The sequence below is a fragment of the Lagopus muta genome, chromosome 4 (genome assembly GCF_023343835.1).
Source record: "Lagopus muta isolate bLagMut1 chromosome 4, bLagMut1 primary, whole genome shotgun sequence".
Classification (NCBI taxonomy): Eukaryota; Metazoa; Chordata; class Aves; order Galliformes; family Phasianidae; genus Lagopus; species Lagopus muta.
The window spans coordinates 8,439,136-8,464,178 of record NC_064436.1 but is presented as its reverse complement, the minus strand read 5'-3'; the positions used below and the strand labels follow the sequence as shown (position 1 = coordinate 8,464,178).

Here is a 25,043-nt window from a genome sequence, read left to right as displayed (position 1 = left end):
TGATATAGTGTGATCTGGACTGATCACATTACTACAAGTGAGAAAGACAAAAATCAGACTTTGGGAGTTTACAGAACAGATGATCATGCAAGTTAGAACACAAGAGTCAAGATCTGGCATAGATGTCCTGCTTCAGTGGAACATTCAGTTCATAATTTTTTACAGCAAGGGGAATGAAATTAACCGCTGATGTGTCTCTGTTACAATAAAGAGACTTACTCTGATAAAATACTTAATTAAATGTGGTCAAATCAGCAAAGTCTGAACTTCTAACACATTCCAGAGACTCAGTCTCTGAGTGTTGAGATTTATCAATCAGAAGGGCCATGAAAAAATTCAGAATTGTACCAACTAAACTTCATGGAAAAGCAAAAGTTCTGCACCCAGGTCAGAATAACCTTGTCTTAGGCCATTCTGTTAGTAACAGATGGAAGCCAAATTGAACAGTATCAGCAATGCTGGAAAAGGTCTGGTAGTTGCTATGAATGTTTAGCTGAAAATAAGCTAACTGTATTCTCTGAGCAACAAGACAAACTACACATCCTTATGAAAGCCAGTAGATCAAGATAAATTTTTATACTTTTCTAACTCAGCGCTGTTGAAGCTCACTTGAATTAGTGCGACCAGTTTTTGGACTCACCAGTTTAAGAGATTTACTGAGATTTTGGAGAAGATAAAAATGACCCTAAATAACATTACTTGTGAGAATTAAAATGAGGGAGTTGCATCTGTTTAGTTTAGGGAAGAGTTGGCAGCTATGCAGCCTACAGTTACGTGGAGAGCACTCTACACAGCCTAGCTCTTCTTAGTATAGGTGTATACTGTGATATCTTGGAGAAAAATATTACTCACAAGGTGGTGAGGGCAAGACTGGAACAGTTCATCTATAGACTCGGTGCAAGATCAGTCCTAGAAGGTTTTCCAGACTGTAGCAGACAGCTCTGGTTGACAGGACCTGGGGCAAATGACAGTCCTATTTTGAGAGAGACGCTCCAATAGGGAACCTTCTTTTTCATCAGCTTGTTAGTTTGTTTGTTTTGTACTGATCTCTCAAGAACAGCTTTTAACCTTTTCCTTGAGGTTGAAATGTAGTAGGTGACACAATCTGCTATAGATTTTTGTAACAAACACTGGCTACAGTACTACAAAACAAAGTATGAAGTCATGGAATTGCAGCGGTAATTATTTACCCACACCGAGCTCATTTTTTTCTCTTGCTTTTGAAACCAGGTATTAGCAGGCCACTAGAATAGCACAGAATTCACTGGAAGAAAGAGCAAAGAGAAAAAGAGGTGGTTAGAACCTGCACCATTTAAGCCTCTAATGCAATGGATTGGAAAACTGCAATTTCAGCTGTAGATGATTGTAGAAAAGTCATACCTGATAGGTTAAAAATAAGTTATTCCAGTTTGGTGGAATAGAAAAGATACAGGAATAATACAGATAAGTGATAAGGGGAAGGTTTATATATAAAATACAGCTGCTTAGTATAATACATATACATTTTTTTCTTTCTGCATCTAGTTAGAAAACAAACATAAAGGGTTAGCATAATTCATCTAGATCAGCAGGCTTCCAAATGATGTGTAATACAGTGGAGATAATGCTTACTGGAAACCCATTACTGTATAATTTCTAATTTTTCTCCAGATACTGAAAATTCGCACAAGTATCTGGTTATTACTGGGTGGGGGAGTAGGGGGGGAGAGAGGGTAGAGAAGATTTTGTTGTTTTATAGAAGCTACTAGAGATAATAAAAAATATTCCCCTAACTCCTGTCACAGTGACCTTCCATGGCGATTTCTTTCAGAACTTATCAGAATTGCTCCTAGGCATACTCAAAAACAAATAAACAAAAAAATAAAACAAATGGGAATTGACAGAAAATACTCTTTCAAGAAGTAAATATATTGCCTCAGTAAAGCTTTATACTTGACTGTCCCTAAGTAGTAAGGGACTTGTCCTGAAGCATTCACTTCATTTCTCAATTGCTGTAGGAAAATGAGGCCTGTAAGATACTAATATTTCTTGAAACAGGAAGGGGGGATCATTTCTGCTCTTTGATTAATCCCCTCATGCACAGTTCTCGTCCATTAGAGACATAAAGGTGCCTTTAACAGGCCTCTGAGCAAAGTGCTTTATGCAACATATTCCCTATCTTTGACACAGACAGAGAGAGTATCTCAAACAGTGTCTACAACTAATGCAAAGTATTCAGAAACAGAGGAATTCCTCCAGGGATCTCTTTCTGCCAAGAAAAATTACAGCAGCCTGTGGTTATTCTGACTAATAGTGCAAGCCAAATCATGCCCAGGGCTGTGAGGATGGGGTGGTGCAGCTCACGGTCTGCTCAGATGAGTGGTATGGAGGCATCGAGGCTACACACATCCAAGTTCTGCCTACACATATGTACCAGGAGTCCCATCAGACACAATGGTAACTGTGACTCTGGGAGGAGTTCAACCACTTCTTGTGATGTGGAGGTGGTATTAATAAGGTAACTAATCTTCAGATAATGTTTGCACTCACCGTTTATCAAATGGAGACTGTGAAATGTATGATTCTGCCACATCACGTGTAATTCTGGTGTGATTCACACCACACTGCATAAGCCTGCATTAAAAGTTATTGAGAACTGGTAGTTGTTCCACATATAAACAGGAGAGCTGCATGTTACATAGAGAATGTTACATGCTCAGCTAAAGAAAGGGACCTATTTTTCAAATACACTTTCCTGAGTCTGATTGATACAGGAACAGCCTGCACTGACTAATGGCATTATTAGACTACTACTGAGAGCTAAGAAAAAATGATTTAACTAAGTTTTTACAAGAAGCTTTAAAACATGACTGGCACAAGCATTGCCATGAGCCATGCCTCACAACATGATAAACTACACACATTACAGGGCATAATCTCCTCATCTGTTGTTTTATTAGTGCTCTCGTAAGTACTGGAAATTGTAACTTAAGAATGAAAGGTCAGCCCATCCACTCAAATACAAGAAAAACTGTGCAATGAATCAATAGAAAAAAGTAGGAAGAGCCAAAACAGAAAAGATGATTGATTATGGAAAAAATCAAGTCAAGAACATTAATTGATAATCAAAATCCTGTACAAAGAGGTGAAGGCAGAACAAAATGATGAAGGAAAAGATTTTTCTATAGCTTTTAGTAGAGATATATCAAAGATTACTTTGGTAACACCATTAGTTCTTCATGATTACCAACACAAGAGCTAATAGAAAATCTTGTTACAGACCTGGCAAGTTTTATTTCAGAACTTACTATCTGTTGGCATTATTGCTGTGTGTTTCTCACATCTGTACAGTAAGAATCATGTTAAGCTGGTGTAGTGTGAGTAACAATATAATTTTCCCTCACTTACCCACCAAAAATTCCACCAATACCATATTTTTTAAAATGGTGTATGGTTGAAAGAAGTATTTTATACCAATATGTTCAAAATAAAATTACAAACAGTAACATTTTAAGCTAGTAGATATCAGCTTCTTTCTGACATCCACCATTTTCCTGAATTTAATATATATTTATTTCTGCTGTACAGTAAGGTTACAGAGAAGCTCTTTCAGAAATAATTTCACTATTGAAACTGGAAGCTAATGTCAGGAACTGCGTGTTACTGTTTATGCACTGAAATGCCTGTTGAATAAATGGCCCTCTGCAGTGCTGTTATATTTGTCTATTTCTCTATGCCAACTATGATATTTTCTAAAGTATATACCATCATGGTATCTAATCACTGACAGTCATTCACTCCACTTAGGTCTGGTTCCAGCAGTGCACAGGAGCCATAAAGAAAACTTAATGAGCTTCCTGGGGATTGCCTATAATAGAGAAGTGTGCATGTGGCATATAGCTGCTTGGCGCTAATTCTAAAAGAAAAAAATGAAGGTGTAAAACCTAATGCAGTGAATTCTTGCACCAATGGGAGGAAACTATCAAATGCTGAGTTTATAGCGAACCTTTTTAAAGTGCTAACCTGGAGATTAATGAAAAGGTCTGAGACTTCAGAAAATTTCTGCATTTAAATTACATATTTCATAAGGAGTATGGCTAACAAAATCCTTCCCATAGATTTATGACTTGTGTTCTTTTATCCTCTGTTCCTCTCCGCATTGCTTTCAGTTCTTTCCTATGAATTCCAGTATCGTTCTTTGTCACTTTTGCAATATTAAGTCTTTCCTCGACACCCTTTGAACTCTTGCCACAGCTCCTCTTTTCACAAAATCTATTAAGAAAGAAAAAACACATTCATGACTGATTTTGGGCCACAAATATTTTTAGTGAGTCACCTAGCACATCAACAAAACAGGTAAGCTCAAGCTCCCCTTCATTTTTCCCCCCTAATTTACTCCCTCAAGACAGCCACTGATCTGAAAATTGTAGGTAGTTCAAAACTCTGAGACCTTTTGTCTTCTGTCAAAATGACACTGCTTAACAGGTCAGAAAATTACCTGCAGTCAAGAGAAAGCTGTTTGCAGAACAAATAAAAAAGAGATGACCAGGAGAAATAAGCTTAATAAAAAGCAGGAGGCCAAGAAATATGATTAGAATAACTTTGAAACACAGACAGAGGCTCTTCCTAAAGAAAGCATATAATTTCACCTTTCTTATGGTTACCTTCCTTCCAGAATTTCCAAGAGTTTTCAGAGGTTGCTCTGTATTATGCTACTCTCCATAAGAATGGCAGTAAAGGTACAAAGTGCAGCATATCAAGGGAGAATCACTGATGAAGATGAAAGCATTGCTAGCTCAGTTGGTTCTGTCACCAGATCACAAGAAGAACATATTAGGACACAGTAAATACCAGCAGTGAGACACAGTGGCCACAAGATGGTCAAAAACACGAGACATATTGAGGGCCAGTGAGCGGCCAGAAGCAGAACAAGTATAGTAGAACAAGTATAGAAGCCAAGTACCTGTTCCAAAGCAGTTCCTGCTACACTCAGATTAGCTGAACATCTTTCTCTTGTTCCTACAGTTTTCTGCCCTTAAAGACTGATGCAATCATTGTTTCTTTTTCCTTCTTTTAGTCCTGTTAGACCCAGACACCACCTTTTCAGACAGACAACTCTTATTTATCAGCTCCTGTTTATATTGCCTTTCCTTCAACAGACTGAGCTGAACCACTCAGCCTCACCAAGGGTGACATTTTTAACAGAGACATTTTGATTAATGACATTTCCATCCTCACTTTGCTGTGGATTTCCCTTTCAAAGGAGCATCATACGAAGTTTAGGACGCCTGCATATGTAACAATACTGCAGCGGTAACCACGCCTAGTTAACAGAGAGCAGTGCTGTTATGGCAGCAGCCCTGTAGGCTGACCTGTCTTGCATTGCATAGGAAGAAAAAAAATTAATATTCACTGAATACATCTGGAATGGGGCATCCCACAATTTCTAGCCTGAGGGCATGCTGGGCTCCCTCCAGCCCACACACAGTGGGTCAAGGTATGGCTGCATACCATCTTCACATGCCTGGATTCCCACACAAAGGAAATTCAGATGTGTACGGAAGGAAACTGCAAGTTCAATAAATCTTCTCACCTGGACTCCCATTAGTACCTATAAAATAGTTAGTTGAAGGTGTACAATAATTCCTACAGAATTGTTTAAATTCTCCCTAAACTTTATTATTATTATTATTATTATTTTAGTAATCATTTTTTTTTATTTTATGAGCAAGAATTTGCTTTCTCTCATTACTAGTTCCTTTTATTTTTTATCTTTCTCTCTCTACCACGGAATGCAATAAACAGAAGAAAAACACACAAACAAGAGAGACTTCATAATAATTTCTTTAAAGATTAAATGTTTTAAGATCAGTCAGAGAAAGGTATGCATATTTTATGAAGTTTGGAAATGTCATATTAGATACTCTCTGATCAAAATATGTTCTGCTTTGTGCTGAGAATATTTGGGGAGGAGCGTTAGCTACTATTTCAAGTGTACATTTCATCTCTGCTACTTAAACTGAAATCTGAAGTTACCAGTTGTCCATTTCCCACAGGTTTTCTTCTTTCAGTGATGAACGGTATTAGCTAACTTAAATTGGCTTACTGGCCACCCAAGAATTACAACTCCAAATAGCAGTTTTCCACCTGAGTTCAGCTTGATCAATTGGTGGAAAAAGCCTTGAGATTTGGGACCACTGTCACTATCCAGCATCTCCCGCTAAATAATACAAGAAGAAAAACATAAATAATCCTAAAAAGTGCCTTGAGGAAGAGGCAATCATTTCAAGAAAAACAAGTACAATGTATGCTGCAAATTCCAACTTAGACACATAAAACCTTCACATTTCTACAAGTTCAGAAATATTAATAAAGTTGTTGTATTACCAATTACAGTACAGAATAACAATAGAAAAACAGAATAATTAGAATAAAAATTAGAATTTTTTCTGCAGTTCCAGTAAAATATAAGCATATCATTCTCAGCAACTTACTAAAAAAAAAAAGATTTTCTCATTCCATATAAGTACCTATAAATTTGTTGTAGTAACATTACAACTTCTTGGTATGATTTTTTTTTTTTTTTAAATTGTGACTCATAATTGCAGCTAGTACTTAAATTTTTAAGGAAGTTTAGAAAGCTGCTTAATAAGGTTTTATGTGACAAAAATGCAAACCATCGTTTGACATTATTAAGATAAAATCAAGGGGGCAGGCTGTCCTCCTGTTGTGTTAGATGATTTGTGTTTTGTTCTCGATATTTTACTCACCATTAATTCAATTGCAATTGCTAAGTCATATTTGTATTCAAAATATAGTCAAAGTCTTTCCCAAAGTCTTTTTTTCTAGATTTTAAAGACATCAATTTTTTCTCATATAACAAACATCTGCAATACTACTCTTCTCTTTATGAGAAAAGAAAATGGTGTTTTCTGAATTGCTTTGGTCTTTATTGCCATACCACCAGCATTCACCTCTGACACTGTGGGCCAACATAATAAAATGGAAGGTATTAATACTGGAGTGGCTCTTGTACACAAATAGTCCTATTGGAGACAATGGGATAAGTCAGTAGAAAATCTACATTGGTTTTGGAAATGTTGCCATCTTATTAAAGATTATAAGGGGAAGTGTTACCATTTTCACACAGACAATTGCATGAGGAATGCAAGCAAAAAAACCTGAGTCTCATCACTGCCAACAGAAATTCCAGAGATGCATCTTCATATTCAATTCCTTGACTTTCATTTGAAAAATCCCAGGTTCACATTACGAGTATTAAGCCTGGAAAAAGCACAGAACCTCACACTGCTTCTATTCTGAAGGAACTGACATTATGAGTTAGGCTAAGAGCTAACCTTTATGTTGTATCTACTAGGACCATGTCCCATGCAGATTACAGAGTATCCCATGAAATACCTTAAGGAATCAATTTTGGACATGCTTTTAGGATTATACAATAGCCTGATCTGAAATACATATTCACAGACATAATTATGGTTTTATGGCCAGTGCATAATTAAGCTAATATTCAATACATGCACAATTATTCAAATCATATATATATTTCAAAATTTCTCTAACTTATTTTACTGTAATAGACTGCTTAATCGAGGATTTTCCATACCTGTACCCATATTGGTATTTAAAATTTTATTAAATCACTCATACTCATAGCTTTGTTAAGCTTTAAAAAATAAGTTATTTCAAAACACTGACTCGATAAACAATTGTCCTCTTTTTGTGCACACACTAAGTGCTAAGGTCAGATTAATTAGCTGGACACTGTATTCTTGTGACAGCAGAGAGAAAACTGGCAATGGAGTTTGCTTCTCTTTTTCTACCACATTCTCACTCACTACATCTGAATTACTGGCCACATTCAATTCAATAATATTTTTACGCGCTTCATTGTTGCTAAGTACTGTTAAGTATTGCACTATGAGATAGCAAATATATATATATATATATATATTTTTTTTTTTCCAGGGGATCCATTGAACAGACATATCCTTGAGGAGATAAAAACAGGTCAGCTATTTCAGTAGGAAGCAACTCCAGATGTAATTCCTCCATGAATTATATACACAGATATGAACTCAAAGACACACTTAACTACTCTGGCATTTATAAAAGACAAGGCAGCAAACTGAAGAAGCTAATTTTCTATAGCAACAATACTATGACATGAGTTGCAGTTATGTTGTACGGACTTCATTTAGTTCCTTAAAAAGGTTTCTTTACATTTCAGTTGATATTTTGGTTATTCTTTTTTTTTAAGTCTTGTCACATACATTGTATTTAAAACAATCTTTAGAGAGAATGGCACAAAGAGAAACGGCAGAAACTGTTCTATATGATGTAAAATACAGCAAGTGTTGCATTGTTCTCAATTTATGAAAGTCTCCTGTAATACAGGAAATAGTAAAAATAGGATCTCAAATAAATTAAACATATTCATTAGTAATTCTTTAATGGATTAAATGAATTTATTTCATTTGCCAGACAGACAAATACAGTGCAGTACATCTTAATTGAAAAAAAAAAAAAAATCCATAAAATTAGTTAGTAGTTTAAATAGACATTTTGCCAAACAAGAATAGAGACAAGGAATGATCATTATGTATTTTTTTTTTTCAGTATCAAACTGCAGTGCACACTGACAACTACCAGCATTTTTTCAGCTTAGCTGTTTATCTTGGCTAAGGAGATAGCAATCTAGTCCTCTAAAAGTAATAAGAAAGTTTTCATCACATAGTCATGCATAAGGAATAATTCCAGAGGACATTATGTCCTGTGGGCACTTTTTCCTTGTAGTTTCTCTAACAGTTCATTTTCAGTCTAAGATTATTTCCTACTACTCTATACAGAAATATTGCAATTTCTAGCTGAAATGTCTGTTGAAGCAACGGAAGGTAAGAAATGAAGGCTCTTCTACCACTCCAACTACCTTCCACCAACATATTCAACTACCAAAGGTAATGAAAAAGCATAGCACAATTCACAATGTTAGACTCTTTCTAAGGTTAGCAATTCTTTTTGATGTGAAAAGGTCTGCCACAAAATGAAGAACAAATCTGGAGAGGAGACACTTGGAACTCAAAGGAGCCGCCAGTTCTCAATTTGCTATCATCCACAGTTAGTTTCAATGGTGAACAAGAAGCTTAAGTACAACGTGTCTTTCTCAACCTACAGTAATATTCTTAAACATAACTATTATTCTGTCATTTGTGAATGCTATCTCCAGCTGTAAGGGATGAAACAAGAGCAGGGTGGAAAAGATTAGAAAAAAGTTGAAGGTCAGAAGGGGAAAAAAATGAATTTAAGTAAAACTTGTATATGATATTTGCTTTGAAGCTAAACACATTTCCTAAAGAGTAACACACTTCTTATGGAGTGGAGGCCATACAGACAGTAGGCCATATTTAGGACTATATTTGCGAGATGGCAAATAGAACATTCCTGTGACATTTCTTTTACCTCAACTGTGATTAGTAAAACTTATTTATTTGTTTCTGTCAGTTTGTGTTAAGTCACTGCTGAAGAAAAACAATCTGCTTTATTTGCTTCATAAATATAATTATAAACTTGCCAGAACCAGGTTACCCACAAATTAACATGACAGCTACATTCACTTTCACATGGATTATTTATGAGGAAACCTCCACAGTATATAGCTACTGATAGGACCAGGTGTTGCTGCAGAAGCCAACTGAGTTGCTATAGTGACAGACCATAAGAGCAGTCTTAAAGATATGATAAATGATGAACATCTTGTAATTCGCAAGCCAGCAAAGTTTGGCATATAAGAAATATTGGTAACATCTGCAAACATAGCTTTTCATATGGGTAGAGGTGGGTATAGTGTACCAGGTTCCACATTAAGCTAATAGGCTCCCTATGCTCTCTTACTCTCATGAACACTGCAAAGCTCTCCACGTCCATGTGATAACTGAATTACTCTTTTCCTCCTTGCAGATCCTCTCCTCTAAGCACTGGACTTAACAATGCCTACAAGATGATTCTTCTCCGTATCTTTGGAGTTTGCAATATATGCTATTTGTGGCAAATTTTAAATATTTATAATTTATTCACCTTTTTAGATCTCCAAGCATCCATGGAAACTGGTGGCAGATTTTCCAAATAAATAATACAACATAAACCTATTTTATCCATCAGTTAGCAGTTCCAGACTAAAAAAAAACAAATTATTATGAGATGGTAAAGTATTTTAGGCTAAAAATTAATCTTAGAAATTTCCTTCTTCATTACTGCTGTAAGTCACTTGTGTTGTTTCCCAACCCTTTATCCTTTCTGTATTTTTTGGTAGAAACACAAAACTTAAGTAGAAATGGTTACAGTTCTCTTCTTCCTTCAAATTATACGTTCTTTCCATGACTAGAAACATCCCTGGTATTCAGTAACATAAAGAAAAAGTAGTATCAAGCACTGAAAATTTTAATAATTACTTCTCTTAATAAAAACATAATTTGTTACTTCAGAACATGGTGTGGAATGGCTACTAGAAAGGAAGTTGTCCACAAAATGACTGCATTTTAATGACTTGAAAAGCAGCATACACGACTTAGCTGCAGGGTGCTTCAAGTAAACCTTTCACAGTGGTGAGCTGCATCTTCTGTAATACGAATGCCTATACAAAAAGTATCACACTGCTCCTAACTTCTGCATCACATGTGCAATCTGACTGACTGACTGACAAGGAAAGAGAAGTATAACTCTATTAAACCTGAACAGCACTAGTACAGTTTCGTTCTACCAAAGGCACCTTTGTAACACTGAAAGCTGCACTGTATTAAAATAATTGCCTCACAAGAAAAAGGAGGAAGAACTTTGACTGTCTGAACGGTGAACAAAAAAATTTGAGGCTGCGCTCCCCTTAATGTTTCATGTTTTACAACCAGTCTTTTAATGATTGTTTCACAGCAGCCTAACTGTATCAACAGTGAGAAATGAAGTAATGCATGCAACTCTCTTCTTCGGAACTATCTTTACCAAGTTACCTTCTAGCTCTATCATCATGACAACAGCTACAAGTTGCCATCAGCTACATATTTCTCACCACTTCAACACTCAGAACAAGTGCAATTACCTTAGTCTCTAATAATGTCCTCTTCCAGCAAACTGCTTTTGCAAAGCCATGTATATAAGCTATCCATATCCACAGACAGCATAAAACCCTTCCACTTATTTCTTGCTGTGTGGTTGCTCTCATAGTTTCATGTGCTGGTTCACAGTTTTGTGTTGGTTGGTCCTCCTTCTGATGATACCAGTCACCTTGCTATATAATTCACTGTCATCTTTGGCAAATTGCTATCTCTCAGAGGTCCAGTAACATCATAATGTCCTGTTAATAAAAGAAAAATCCAAAGAAATCTCAGTATTACATCTCTGTTGACATATTACTTGTAAAGGACAAACTAAGTGGTATGGCCTACCTATGATTTATGTCATCTTGCAGCATGCCAGCCTTACCTAGGTTTCTATTTTTTTTCTTATAATTTAGTCCCTAGATGTCATCAGAGAATAAATGCAGGGATATCCCCATCACAACCACTGACCATACTTAGGGGGAAGTGCTACGATGTACTATTTTGTATTACACAGTACAAGGACTCAGTATATTCTGAAAGCTCATTAAATAATTGAAAATGGACTGCTTTCTATCTCAGTATCTCTCTTCCAGTCACTGGAATATTCATGTTCTCTACTTTCCTCTCTAAATTCTGTTAATTTTATATGAAGTCTCACATAAAGCACTCAATGATCATATGAAGAGAAAACTGAAAAGTCTCCTTTTTTCATTTCCATCAATCGGAAAGGAATAGAAAAAGGAGGGTCTGTTAACTGAAACAACCGAATATACTACAACGTATGAAAGCTGAGAAAGTCTTATAAGCCTAGAAACTTGTGGCCTTGTAGCGCACTACGCAAAGGCAATGCAAGAAATCTCCTAGACTTCTCAAAAGACCCACCATGAAGAAGTTTTATGTGGCTTAAATATTCAGGGAATATTTAGTTCCAGACAAAACCAAACATGAAAAGCATTGAACATCATAAAGAAAAGCAAATGAATTGTTAATGCTATATGAAAATGTTATTTACAAAGGCAAAACATAAATATGCTTATAATCAGAAAGACATTTTTTTGCACATTACCCATTTTCAGCTTTCCAATTTTTAATACTCTCCAATCAGATGTACTTAAAGCAGGATGACTCTGGTTTTGAATATAAATATATACATACATCAAAGCACTGTTTTCTCAAATTCCTCATAGGATGTTCATTCAGAACACTTTGCATAGTTCCTCATAATGACCTTCTGTCTGGTTAAAAAGAAAAAAAAAACAGTTAATTTGAATATTTTCTTACTGAAATCGTACTTCCATGAAAATACTTCATAAACATTTTCACTACTTTACTTCAACATTTCTATTCATTTTTTTTCATACTGAAACTAAAATCCATTTCTCTGATTTTATTATCTGTTCCTTTTTCTGCTGAGGAGGACATGGTGAGCAGCATTTTGTTTCTATATACTTGTCATGAAGGACATGAGCAGCATACTCACTCATCTGTGATACAGCATTTGCTCTCTAGATACAAAAAGGTGTTTTCAGTAAAATATCTAATTTGCTAGGAACAGGAAGTCCATAATGTTTCAGCATATATTTCATAGTTTGAATTGGAAAATGCACCATTCATAGTCTGAGAATTTCCGAAAGCAATTAAATGTTAAACTCACTTTTTAAATGCTTAAAATGTATCTTTTTTTGTTCGCTGAAGTTTTGTGTGCTATTTAAACACCAGATTCTTGACATCTTTCTCTTCTTTTACAAAAGAATTCAACACGAAAGAGGCTCCAGTCATCATTCCTCCAAATTTAAAAAGAATATAAAAATATATAAAAAAAAATAAAACAGCACTCACTTCTAAATGGATTTTAGACTTGTAATTATTATTTTTTTAAATAAACGTGATAAAATATTTTCCTCCTTTAGAAATATTCAGAGATTTTATTTCAATGTTTGACAACAGAGGTAAAGTAAAATGTTTTGTTCTTACCAGAAGCTTTTTATTGATGTTTTCAGGCTTATTTTCAGTTTTTGTTTTAAAAATATAGCCATTGAAGTTATTTCTGTAGCCATAAGACTTGAAGAAATCGTCAAAGATGAAAGAATACAAGTAACACATTCGGATAACTTCTGTGAAGTTTTCTTTGTCAGAATCCTCTAATAATTTTTACTGCAGTTCTTCTAGCCTGTGATAATACACTGCATATCTCTATTCTTTTCAAACTCAGAAAGATGTCCATTTTGAAGTCACAGTTCATATTACGACATCATAATTCAGTTTTTTATAATTCCTTTCTGTGATCCATGTGGCAACATTATGACACTGTATATTGAAAAGAGCAGCTTGAAGACCTGCAAAGTAATTTGCTGTTATGTCAAGTGGCTTCTCTAACAATGTCCTAAAACTAAACGAGATCATTTTACACTGCCCATGCAAAGCACATACATTGGAATTTAGAAAGGAATGCATAAAAAAAGCCCAAACACAAATTCTTCTTTCTAGGTTTCCTTAAGTGTGCCTTAAGGAAAACTAAATATAAGACTAATGCTAACATTTAGCCTTTCTTGTTTTTCAGGATACAATAAATTGTCGATGTGATGGTGTTCTGTTTCCAGAACTAGAAAGTAGATATAGTAGAGAAAACAACCACTGTAAAACACTGAATGAATTCTTCAATTAGATCTTTATCACTGAACAATGACATTCACATGAATACTCTTATAAACCTTTACTTTCAGGCAAAGCAATGCTACCCATCTTGTATACTGCATTCTTCACTCACCAGGAGCCAAAATAGTACAAAAATTAAGTACACAAAGTAATAACTGTAGAATATGACAGACCATCATTCACAGAGACAAAACATAAATGTTTTATTGTGGGTACAGTATATGTATATAACATGGCCTCCATATGCTATCCTTCCTCCTGTTCTTTGAGTCAGTTCCTAGAAAGAGTCTCTTTCTCTGAATGCAGAAAAGCAAAGATATAACAAATACTAAGATGATTTGTCCTATTTCAGAGCAAATGACTTATGCATTAAATGGAGAAAAAAAGCAATTGGTTGCATCCTTCTGTAAAGCCTGTCATTCCTACAAGTTCAGTTCTGTAGAAGCTGAAGTTGAGCATTAGTTGGAGTTATTAATTGGAGAATTTAGCGTATTGGCATTAGATTCAGATGAATTTTTAACTGATCCAAAGAGATTTCTTCGAAGTGCTTTTCTCCTTAGATCCTGGATAGAATTTAGAAGCATTATACTGTGATAATTCCAAGACATCCACATCTTTAAAAAATGCAGCAATGCCTTCATGACCATGCTTCTTCAGAAACAAACAAACAAAACAGACAGCACAAACAAACTTTTGTTTTTGTTTCTAAAATAAAACAATGTTACAGTGAAGAAGTGTGGTAATTATTCCAATTAATTTTATAGAGCAAGGGATTTTATTTTTTTTTAAATTACCAATCAGTGTGAAGATCAAGGAAGAAACACCCCTCTGAAAACAAACACATTTTGAGAAACAGCAGGAAAGTACTGGAGCATTTCCACACAATTATTTGAAATACTTCCTGTATTGTCAAAGATCAGCTTACAACAAAGAGGCTCAAAAGTGATTCTTACAGAAAACCTGGCTGGAAAATACTGAGGATTATTTAAAAAAATGCAGAAGAAGAAAAGGCATAATAGATATTTTTTTAGTCAACGGAAGCCTGATGAAAAACACAATTAAAATCCAGTAAAATGAAATCTCTGTAATATTTATTAAAAATAATTCAGCTAAGCAAACTCAAATCACTTCTCACACAGTCACTTTCAGAACACCAAATCATAATTCAAAATCAGATAATTAGAATATACTCACTCAGATTATGCTTATGCATCACTATTATACAAATCCTCTTGATCCAGAAGCTTTACAAGTATTTTTGACCCTCTAGCTTAAAAGAAAACCCATTTTTTGACAGCTTCAGTTAAGGAATTCATAAAATTGATTGTATGTCATTCTAAATACAGTATTCAGTTGGGAGTCAAATGCCTACCTACATAGTTCATAATGGTTTACTATCGCAGTTCAATAAACATAGCAATTACACAAGAGAGGTAGATACTCCTTATGAACACTATTTCAGTACAATAGACACGAAGGACTTGAATCAGTAAGGATGCCATCATAGTTTCAGAAGGAGTTTGAAATGAGTAGGAGCACAAGCAGTACTCAAGGAAACACACTGCTCCTGATCCTAGGCAAAATAACAGTGTATTTGAGTACATGTAAGTCCAGAATCATGCTAATCCTCTTCCAAACTTAACTTCGAATGAAGAAAAGGCACTCAGAACTACATCCAGATCAGGAGTTTGGAACGAAGAGGGGACAGCTATAAAGCGATGCATCTACACATAACTGCATTTAGATAGAGGTTTACAGAGGTAAAAATTATTAGCAAATGAAGAAAAAATAAAAGCAAAACTGAACAATGAAGGAGCTGTTTTACACTTACTAACAACTTCACGGCCCTGACTGACTGCAAAAATTTCTTAACATCCTCTACTGTATTATTTATCCAGATTTAGTATAAAAAACACACAGGCACACTTTTTTCAGACTGCAATCAACCATGAGGAAAGACTTAAATCTGGAGAACTAAACAAGTAGACTTTTCCCAAATTTGTGTGGATAGTTTTATTAATGTCACTGTAGATCCATTATGCTAATCCAGTTTAGAAGTTAATACAACATTTTAGGAACTTGACTTCTGAGATTCATGCCTTTGCTTATTTACTCATTAAATTGTGAAAAGTTATCTTGCATGAGATATAAACTGAACTCAGTTTCTTCTCGACTTCTGTGGAACCTGGCTAGTTGATGTCAATCAGAAGCCAATCAATGCAAATTTGCATAGTACACAAAAGCAAACAATGGCTGCTTAGAGTTTAGGTTTTTCAGTTTCCTCTACATCAAGGACTACAGCCTTTAAAAGTAGCTGCTCGAACCATAGAATTTAATTTATTATCATTTTAACCCATGGCCTCTGTGTCAATATATGACTTCAGAACTTTCGTGACTGATGTTTGACAAAGTCCTGTTTAGAGAAATCAAGTTGCCAAAATTCAGAAACAGAGGATATTTGTTAACTGCAGATCTCAGCCTATCATGAGATGGGAATTAATTGATTGATGGCTTAAAATGGAAAACGCCTATCTGAATCATTATATATAATGCAGCAATAAATATAACCCTATTGCACAGAATTGGATAATGCATGGAGCCTTCTTAGGTATTATCTTATAGGATACAGTTCAGTTAACAAATTTACATATTTCTATGAAGCATGACATGCTGTTTCTGCATTTAAATTTTTGAGAATCATGGCTAAAGGTGATCTGAACAAACAGTTGAGAACTAGAGCAGTAATTACTGGAACCAAAGAACTGTGGAATGATTAGGGATAAATAAAATAAGTCATTTTCTGGTAGAAAATGTCAGAAAGTTTCTTAAGAAGAATTTTAAATTAATTGAGATTGCAATATTATAGGGATTAATGATCCATTAATGTCTACCATTTACAATCATAATTAAGTTTACTACTTCAAGTTATGTAAAATAATAGTATATTTGATACAACATCATGAAGATGTAGTACCAAACTATTTCATTTAACTATTCATTATCAGCAGGAACACTAAGCTTTCTTGCTACCTTGTAAAGTAACAGCCTTCAGGACTTATAGTTCTGCCTCTTCCCTGCCCTTTCTATAATCATGTATTCAATTATAATCCATGAATAATGAATAAAGCATATAACCCTTAGGGTGTAAAGCCCACTCTTATGGTCTTTTCCTTTTTAAAATAGCATCTAAATTAATCTTCACTTCTCTACTTCTAAACCTTCACCAACACAGCAGCCCCAGCTGTTCTCCATATGAAGCTAACGTGTCTTTCATGTGGGTCATACAGACTCTGGTGCTCATTTCTTCTACAATTGCTAAGTGATCAAGATTATGATGCCACAACAGAGATTGAAAAGTGTGCTGGACAAAAAAATTATCTCATGCAGGTACAAATAAGTTACAAAGCAAAACAAACAAACAAACAAACAAGAAAATAAAATACAAGTTTTCTTGTCCAGTCATCCACTTGCATTCTCTTAAAAACATTGCCAAGGCTTTCTGGGATCTTTGCAGTAGCTGGGAGGAGCAGTGGCCTGGCTGTTTGTTGTATTTGTTTGCTTTTGATTTGTTTTTTAATATTTTTATTTCATCCTCCAAATGCACTTAACTATGATGTTCACTTAATGCCCAGTGCTCAATCCTCCTGAATCTTCCTGGATCCTTGACTGTAACAAGTGGGGATTATCAATTCCAAGAATGACTTACTCTGTTATGTGAAGAAGCAAACGTAGGTACATAGTAACACATAACACAGTATCTTCTTTTGGGTTTAACTCTCAAAAGTGAGGAAACACTACCATTAAAAGTTTTGTTTGGCTTATGTTGACTTCAGCACAACCTTCAGAAGCAAAGCAAGTGCTCTGGCCCATCAAGGATAGCAGCAGAAATATGTTAGCGAAATTTGTATATCTTCAAAAACAGGACTTGATAATGTATTACAGTGAGTATAATTTTCTATGGGACAGTAGCATTCACATTTCCGATTCAGCTACCACGATCTGATGTTTGGACAGGATCACATTACCATTGCCTCTGGTAAAATACAGTTCACACAGTTCAAGTATGCATATATTTTTGTAGTAATACTTCAATTATCTTATAAGAATAATTCCTGTAGTCTTCAAGGAAAGTAAAGCTAATGAAAATGAACTGGTTATAGATGACTTTAAAGTAATGTGGGGGAAAAAAAATTAGAAATAAATCCCTTGATTTGCTTATGAAAAAGAAACCAAGATCCTTCTGAAGTTTAGAAACTGGATTTCATTCGTAGAATTTCTCAAAAAGGCAGTACCTAATCTGACCTGTTGTGTGACTAACGTAACACATGATTTGTATGCAGATCCTTGTTCTGATTCAGCAAGCCTGAATTCAGACATGCCTTTAGAAACGCAAACTTCATCTACTTTGAATTTACAAATCTAAAAAATGTATCTTGAATTTCCAAAGAGATTGTTATTTCTAGAAGATTCTGGAATTACTGTTTATCAACTTGAATAGAAATCCTGCTATATCAACTTCTGCTGATTTTGCCTGCTTTACTATCACAGGCTACAGATGTATCAGTTGTGCAGAAGAACATTCTTTTAACTGCTTCCAGACATTATAATTCTTGTATATCTTTTGTACTGCATCCGATAGTGCAACTACCTTCTAAAATGAAATTCCACTGCCTAAGTATTACTGTAACAATTTAGTTCATGATGTATTTACAGATTTCATTCAGGCCCTCAGTCTGACGATGCTTCTTCTTCAAGTCCAACATTAAGTGACAATAACTTCACATTATTTCTCTCTCTCCTGTTGCATAACACAGAAGGTTGCAGACAGCTTACTTGAAAACCTGGGTTTTTTCTAATCTGATATAATTTCATAGCCATCATATTTTAGACGTTGGTCTTACATCCTCCAGAAAATGCATGTCTAATCATCAAGACAGACATGAATCAATATTATTATCAAATAATAATCAAATTATTATAATATACATGTATTTATAATATAACATATAAATATATTATAAAAATTATAATCAATATTATCAAAACAGAGGTTTTTTTGCATATGCATTTGGTTTTGTCTTGTTACTGCAGAAAGACTCACCACTTCACTTCTACCACCTTCACTCACTTGTACTTTTTCCTCTAAACTGCTAGTTTAGAAGTAGTAGACAGTTTTGTTTCTCCTCAGGAGAACAGCAATAAAAAAGCAAAATCAAAATCTTGTTAAGTATCATTCTTCTTGTTTCTATTGTGCTAAGTCACTCTCCACTTCAAACAAAGCAACAATTATCTTTTCCCAATATCTCATCATTCACGTATTTAAAAAGCAACATATTTCAGATGAGAAATACCCTGGACACAGCTGGTCAGTGCTGCCATGCAACAATCTACTACATACCAGAGATACAGCACCATTTTTGCTGCTCTGAAGCTAATCAACAGATGTGCCCAACAGCACAGTTTCCCTAGGAACAGGATTTTCACTAATGAGCAGGAATATTGGTGTGATGCCATGTCCCTTTTTCTCTGAACCTCTATTGCAGAGAACACAATCGGTAAAAAATGGATGAATCTGTGATGTCCTTAAGTTCCAACAATTTCTATTTGCCAGTAAGCAGCATTAAGGCAATGAGCTTTAATTTTCTCTAAATCATGAAGCAAATCAGACTGGTCAATGGCCAATTTTCCAACAAGAGGAGCATGACAGTAGCTAAAAGGTAGCCAGCTCCACCACAGTATGCTGCACTATGCTAGACTTGATACACAGTTACAAAAGCAAACCAAAAGTTTTAAAATTTCCACTAAGACATAATACCTACTGAAAAAAACAAAAAACAAACTCCTAAAAAAAAAAAAAAAAAAAAAAAAAAAAACAAAAACACATAAGCATCTCTGAGCTTTAATAGAAAACTAAACGCAACTGATGCATTTTACTAGTTCTAAATTACATTTACAGCGCTTTTGACTTTTAGACAATATTTGTCTACGGTTTTAAGAACTTAGGAGTAGAAAAAGAATGAAATTAATTCTAAGTTACCCTGGGAAGTCTTGCTGGAAGATGAGTGGGGTGAGAAACAATTGACTTATTACAGCGCTTGAAAGAGGGAATTATCACTAAGTTGCCAAAATTTGTGGGCTCACCAGTGCCTACAGGCAATTTATCATAATCCTATTTAAACTCAATATAGATAAATTTGAAGTTATTTCTTTCTTATACAAAGCTAAAAATCAATGGAATTTTGAACTAAATTAATGAAATTGCCCATAGAGGAAGTCGCACAGTTTTAACCAAACACTAAAACTGTTATCAACAAAAGCAATGCACGTGAAAACAATGCTGTATAAATAGAGACTTGTTTGCGCAGTTTGTTTTCAATCTGTTCTACTTCCAAATATGTGGTTGAGGACCTAAATGCTATCCTGCTCTTTGAAGTGATTTTGCAACAACTCATTGACATTCATAAGGACATAATTAGACCTCTGCTAGTGATTACTTCAGCCTATGCATGTCCTGAAGTACGCTCCCAGTAACCTAACACAATCCTCATTTCTTAAAATAACTGGCTAAATAATGGATAAACTGTGACTGCACACATCGTGTTTATCCACAGTGAAACCTCTGAAATTTCACCTGTAACTAAATTAGGCTGTTAAAATCTAATTGCATTTTGAATGACTATTGCTTATTGGGCTGAATTCTTACAAAGGCTGCCAATCCAGTCCTCCCTCTCCTGATCTACAGCTTTGTATTTCTTCATGCATATATCAAAGTTTGCAGTTTCCAGGAAATCATCATAGATGATGGAATGGTGCAGTAGTGTCCTCTCATTACCTAATTTCCATCCCATATGGCTTGGCAGTAAAGCTCCTCCAGGTCCCGCTGTTATATAGGAGCTTCATTTGAATTACTTCCATTCCAGGCTTCTGGACCCCCTTCCAGCCCTTCTTTCCTGCACATAATGCCTTCTCCAGACTTTAGTTCTCACTATACTTTACCCCACTGAAGCATAATGGCAATAGCTGTCTTCAACACTAATGAGACAGAATGAACAGATGTGGGAGAAAGAGCCACTTGCTGTATGACTAGTAGCCTAAGTTCAGAACAGAGACACAGAATTTACAGTACATTCCAATTTGTGGTGGATGCTCCCAGCAGTTACTTCTCATACCCTTAGGTCTCTGTGACTAAGTCTGCATTAGAGTGCATCAAGCCAATAGTTCTCATCACTGAGCATGAATTTCTTGGTGCTTTAATTAATTCACCCACAGCATGAGCATCACTGTGTTCGATGCATACTCACTCTTGAAGAATTTGGGCAGATAATTACCATCATGAAACAAAGACTAGTGGACTGCCAGAAGCAGTTGTCTAGAAGAACATGGGAAAACAGAAAGGCAGAACATTAGCAAGGTAGGCAAATTTAATTTCAATTCTTCCTTGCAGATGTGATCATCACAGAAAAGGTTGTGTGCGTATGGATACGTACACTTTTTACTTTTTACCTGGATAAATGGTTTTGTGTGTATATATATATATCTATATTCATAGAAAGATATACATACTATTTATATAAAATTATCTTCAGTAATTTTCATGAGCCTCCCAAAGTCTGTGGGTTGAAAAATGTTTCTTTCCTGTTTTAAGCTTTACCTGGACTTCTCTGCAAAAAAATGCTTCCAATCATAAATTTATTTGTTGGCTTAAGAACACTTTGGGCAGAAAGAAAAAGGGAAGTCATAGTTTTCACTTCCTTTGTTTCTGAAAAACTGGCCTATGTACTCTATGCAGCAAGATAAAAAAGAAAAACCAAAATCCAAAAATTAAATCACAGCAATAAAATACATAGACACATCTCTGACTTGCCCAATAAACGTGCCGTTCCAGATAAATGGGAAATGTGTAGTCTATTGGAAGGTTTCCTAAATATGAATGGCTTTTTTCCCCTTCTCTCTGAAATCTATAGTAGGACATAGCCTTCAAGCTAGTTCTTGTCACATATCTGCAAGCCCTTTTCCTTTCCTGAATTTAAAGTTTTCCTAATGTCAGGCCAAAGTACTGCAAGCTTTTTGAATTGGACTGCACTTCACATTCAAGCAAATTCCATGTCTTAAGAGTGCACTTTTCTAGTACAAGGGATGCTCCAAAAGTAATGCTTCCTATTTTATTATGTTGGCTCATGACATCAGAGGCTGATGTTTGAAACATGGCAGTAGAAGCTGAACCTTCTCACCAATATTCCATTACATTTTGTTGCTGTGGGACAAGTAGCAGCAGAGGGGTAGTCTGACAAAATGGCATCTAAAATGGAAGTGTGTAGGAATCAAAGAGTAGAACTGAATTCCTTCACGCAGAAAAATTTGCACCCACTGATATTCACTGACACTTGATAAGTGTTTATGGAGACCAAACAGTGGATGCGGACACAGTGAGCTGGTGGATGGTACATTTCAGCAGTGGTGACAGTGGGTCACCTCCACTAGTGCAAATTTTTACGAGCATGGCACGCAGGTTCTTGTTTGTCTCTGGAGGCATAGCTAACAGTGGTGACGGCATTGAAAACTCGTGTTTAGTTGCTGAGAATTTGCTCTATTAAATACTGCTGTTGTGCTCTTCATTTTTGTTGCAGATTCCATGGAAATAAATAGGAAGCATTACTTCTGGAGCAATCTCTAAAGACGTTATTATTGTAACAACAACAACATTCCATTCCCACACCTACCAGAAAAGTTGTTGGTTGAAGCCAGTGATTTATGTATGTTTAGTCAATGATCTTGCTCAAATCTTGAACGCAGAACAAAGCATAAAAAGCTGAAAAAGTTAAAAGTTAAATTAGATAAATATTACATAGACCATTATCAAGAAACATAACCATAACAGAACACATTAAAATTTTAATTTACAGCATTATTTCAGTCAAATCTTTGCATTGAGACTCAACAGTAGAAAGCTGATGAAAAAAAATGACACCGTAGATCTCAGCTTCAGATTAAATACTTGCACACTGTATATCTTAAGTTAGCATTAACTAGCAGGATATTTAAGAGTATCATCTTCTTTCTGAGGTTTTCTTCTTTGCACAGAAAACTATTTACTGAATGTGTGCCAAGCTGATTGCAGGCCAGCTACTGGGACCTCATCTGGAATGTGCTAATTGGAAGGGAACTTGTATACAAGTGTCCCAAAACCCAGATGACTGCCTTGATCAGCAGGCTATGCAATTAGGGCTCTATTTCTGCATTTTCATGATAATTTGGAATTTAGTGGTGCAGTGTTCTCTCCAATAAAGAACAAAAATAAATGTGGGAAACACAACATTGTATCACATGTGGATTCTTTGTTTTCCAGAGAAATCTATCCACATTTGCCATTCTGTTACTTTCAAAATCTTTACTTTTCTTGAAAAATACTCTTGCTTCACTTTCAAAGAAGCAGGGCAACATTTTCACCTTAAAGAAATCCAGATATTTATCAGAGAACGACAAAAAAATAAAATGGTCACAAACAAAAAAAGGAGTCTGGCTATCATGAGTTTTTTAAGACGCTTCTCAGAGAAAAATATCCACGGAATTTTTGAAATGGTGGATCCTCCAAAAGATCTGCTATTTCTGATTCACAGTGACAGATTCACGCGGTCTCTTTCCTGTGTTCATTGCTACAGCAAAATTGAAAAATGTCTTGGGTTAGAAAGGTTAGAAAGTATCACAAGGATCATCAGGCTCCAACCCCTCTGCCACAGGTAGGGTTGCCAACCACTAGATCAAGTACCAGATCAAAGCCCAGGATCCATTCAAGCAGGCCTTGAACACCTCCAGGGACAGGGCATCTACAGCCTCTCTGGAAAGACTGTTCCAGCCCCTCACCATCCTCTCAGTGAAAATCACAATCCTCGCAGTGAAAAATCCCAAATAAATGTCTAAATAAGGAAAAACAAATGTCATCTGCCAATCAGCAGAAGTTCTGCTTTACTAGCAATCCAATTTGTTCTCTCATAGAGCCCCAGATGTAGGCTGCTCACTTTATTTTGTATTTTTCTGATACCATTTCAACTTAGTTTTATGCAGTTCCTTACAATCCTCTATAAAGCTGCTGCAGCCTGTTCACATACTGCACAGTATATATGTGATACCATGGCTTCTGCTGGTGTTCCAGAGGTATTTGTTATTGTCATCATCTCAACAAACTGTGCTGTTAATGCAAGCAGTCAACCATTGTTTTTCATGTACATAAATTGTATGCCTAGAGACACCTACTATTATTAAATAATAAAATGACTCTAAAGATAATAATACCTGACATTTATACAAATCTCCCTTCAGCCAAGAATCTAAAAATACTTTGCAAACATATTATTTATATTTTTTTTAACTCGAATGTAATGCTACAGATTGTTCTACCTGACACTGAAAAGCAACTACTTTTAGCATGAAATATAACCACTCAACAGTGCAAAGCAGTGCAAAAACAATTTGAATGTGTCTATATGACTGTATCCGTTATAGAAGACAGCATCACAATCACCTGAGTGCAGAAGCACAGCACAATGACATTAGGAGTTAACAATACAGACCAATATGCTGTGTAACTCTACCAAGAAAATAAGGCTACATTTTTGCTGAACCACAGAAGTAGGTATAAAGGGAAGTCTGAAGCACTGTTTGTAGAAATGGATGAAAGGAACTCAAGAATTAAAAAGAGCAGTGTTTAAGGTGCTTAGATGTATTTATACTTATGATTAGATCCAAAAAGCCTAAGCATTCAAACAAGAACAACAAAGCTTGAGTTTTGAGGTCAGTCAAGGAGGCTGGTGAGTAGCTTAGCAAAAAAAAAAAAAAAAAAAAAAAGCAAATGGAAAATATTTTTCTTTTCTCTTTCTAGTTCTCAACTAGAAGAACGCCCTTATGCTGAGATAACTTGTTCTCTATTCATTTTTGTGGTCAAACCAGTCTAATGGTTTATGGTAAGTGTATGAGTTCCTACATTCACATAATCAGACATACCCCTTACAGGTATTTTGATTTAAAGACTGAAACTCCATGACAACAACAAGAAACACAATTTCTTTTATAAAAGTGATGTAGTTGAACTGGGAAGAGAAAAGAGTAGAGGTCACGTTATTTCCACAAAACACTATGCAGCAAAGTCACTCGTCTATACTCATCCTCATTTACAGTCATGACTTGAGTTATTTCTTGATGGGATTTTTGGGATTCAAAGAAAGGACTCCTATTTCTATCTGTACAGTGCCATACTGCATCTTTGAAGATGCTGCTCACCTACGAAATAAATATAGGACTTCG

The 25,043-nt window shown here is 35.4% G+C and overlaps 1 long non-coding RNA gene across 3 annotated transcripts in view; it reads right to left on the bottom strand.

The window, feature by feature from the left end:
- Window positions 1-8,763: 8,763 nt before the first annotated feature.
- The window catches only part of LOC125692239 (uncharacterized), a 246,379-nt gene continuing 230,099 nt past the window's right edge, over window positions 8,764-25,043 (bottom strand). For 2 of the 3 annotated variants that reach the window (XR_007376536.1, XR_007376538.1), the window contains 6 exons: window positions 22,466-22,554; window positions 21,047-21,114; window positions 13,065-13,426; window positions 12,157-12,325; window positions 11,090-11,344; window positions 8,764-10,172 (listed from right to left, as the gene is read on the bottom strand). This is a non-coding gene — a long non-coding RNA (uncharacterized LOC125692239). The remainder of the gene's footprint in view (window positions 10,173-11,089; window positions 11,345-12,156; window positions 12,326-13,064; window positions 13,427-21,046; window positions 21,115-22,465; window positions 22,555-25,043) is intronic. The other variant, XR_007376537.1, reaches the window with a different exon arrangement.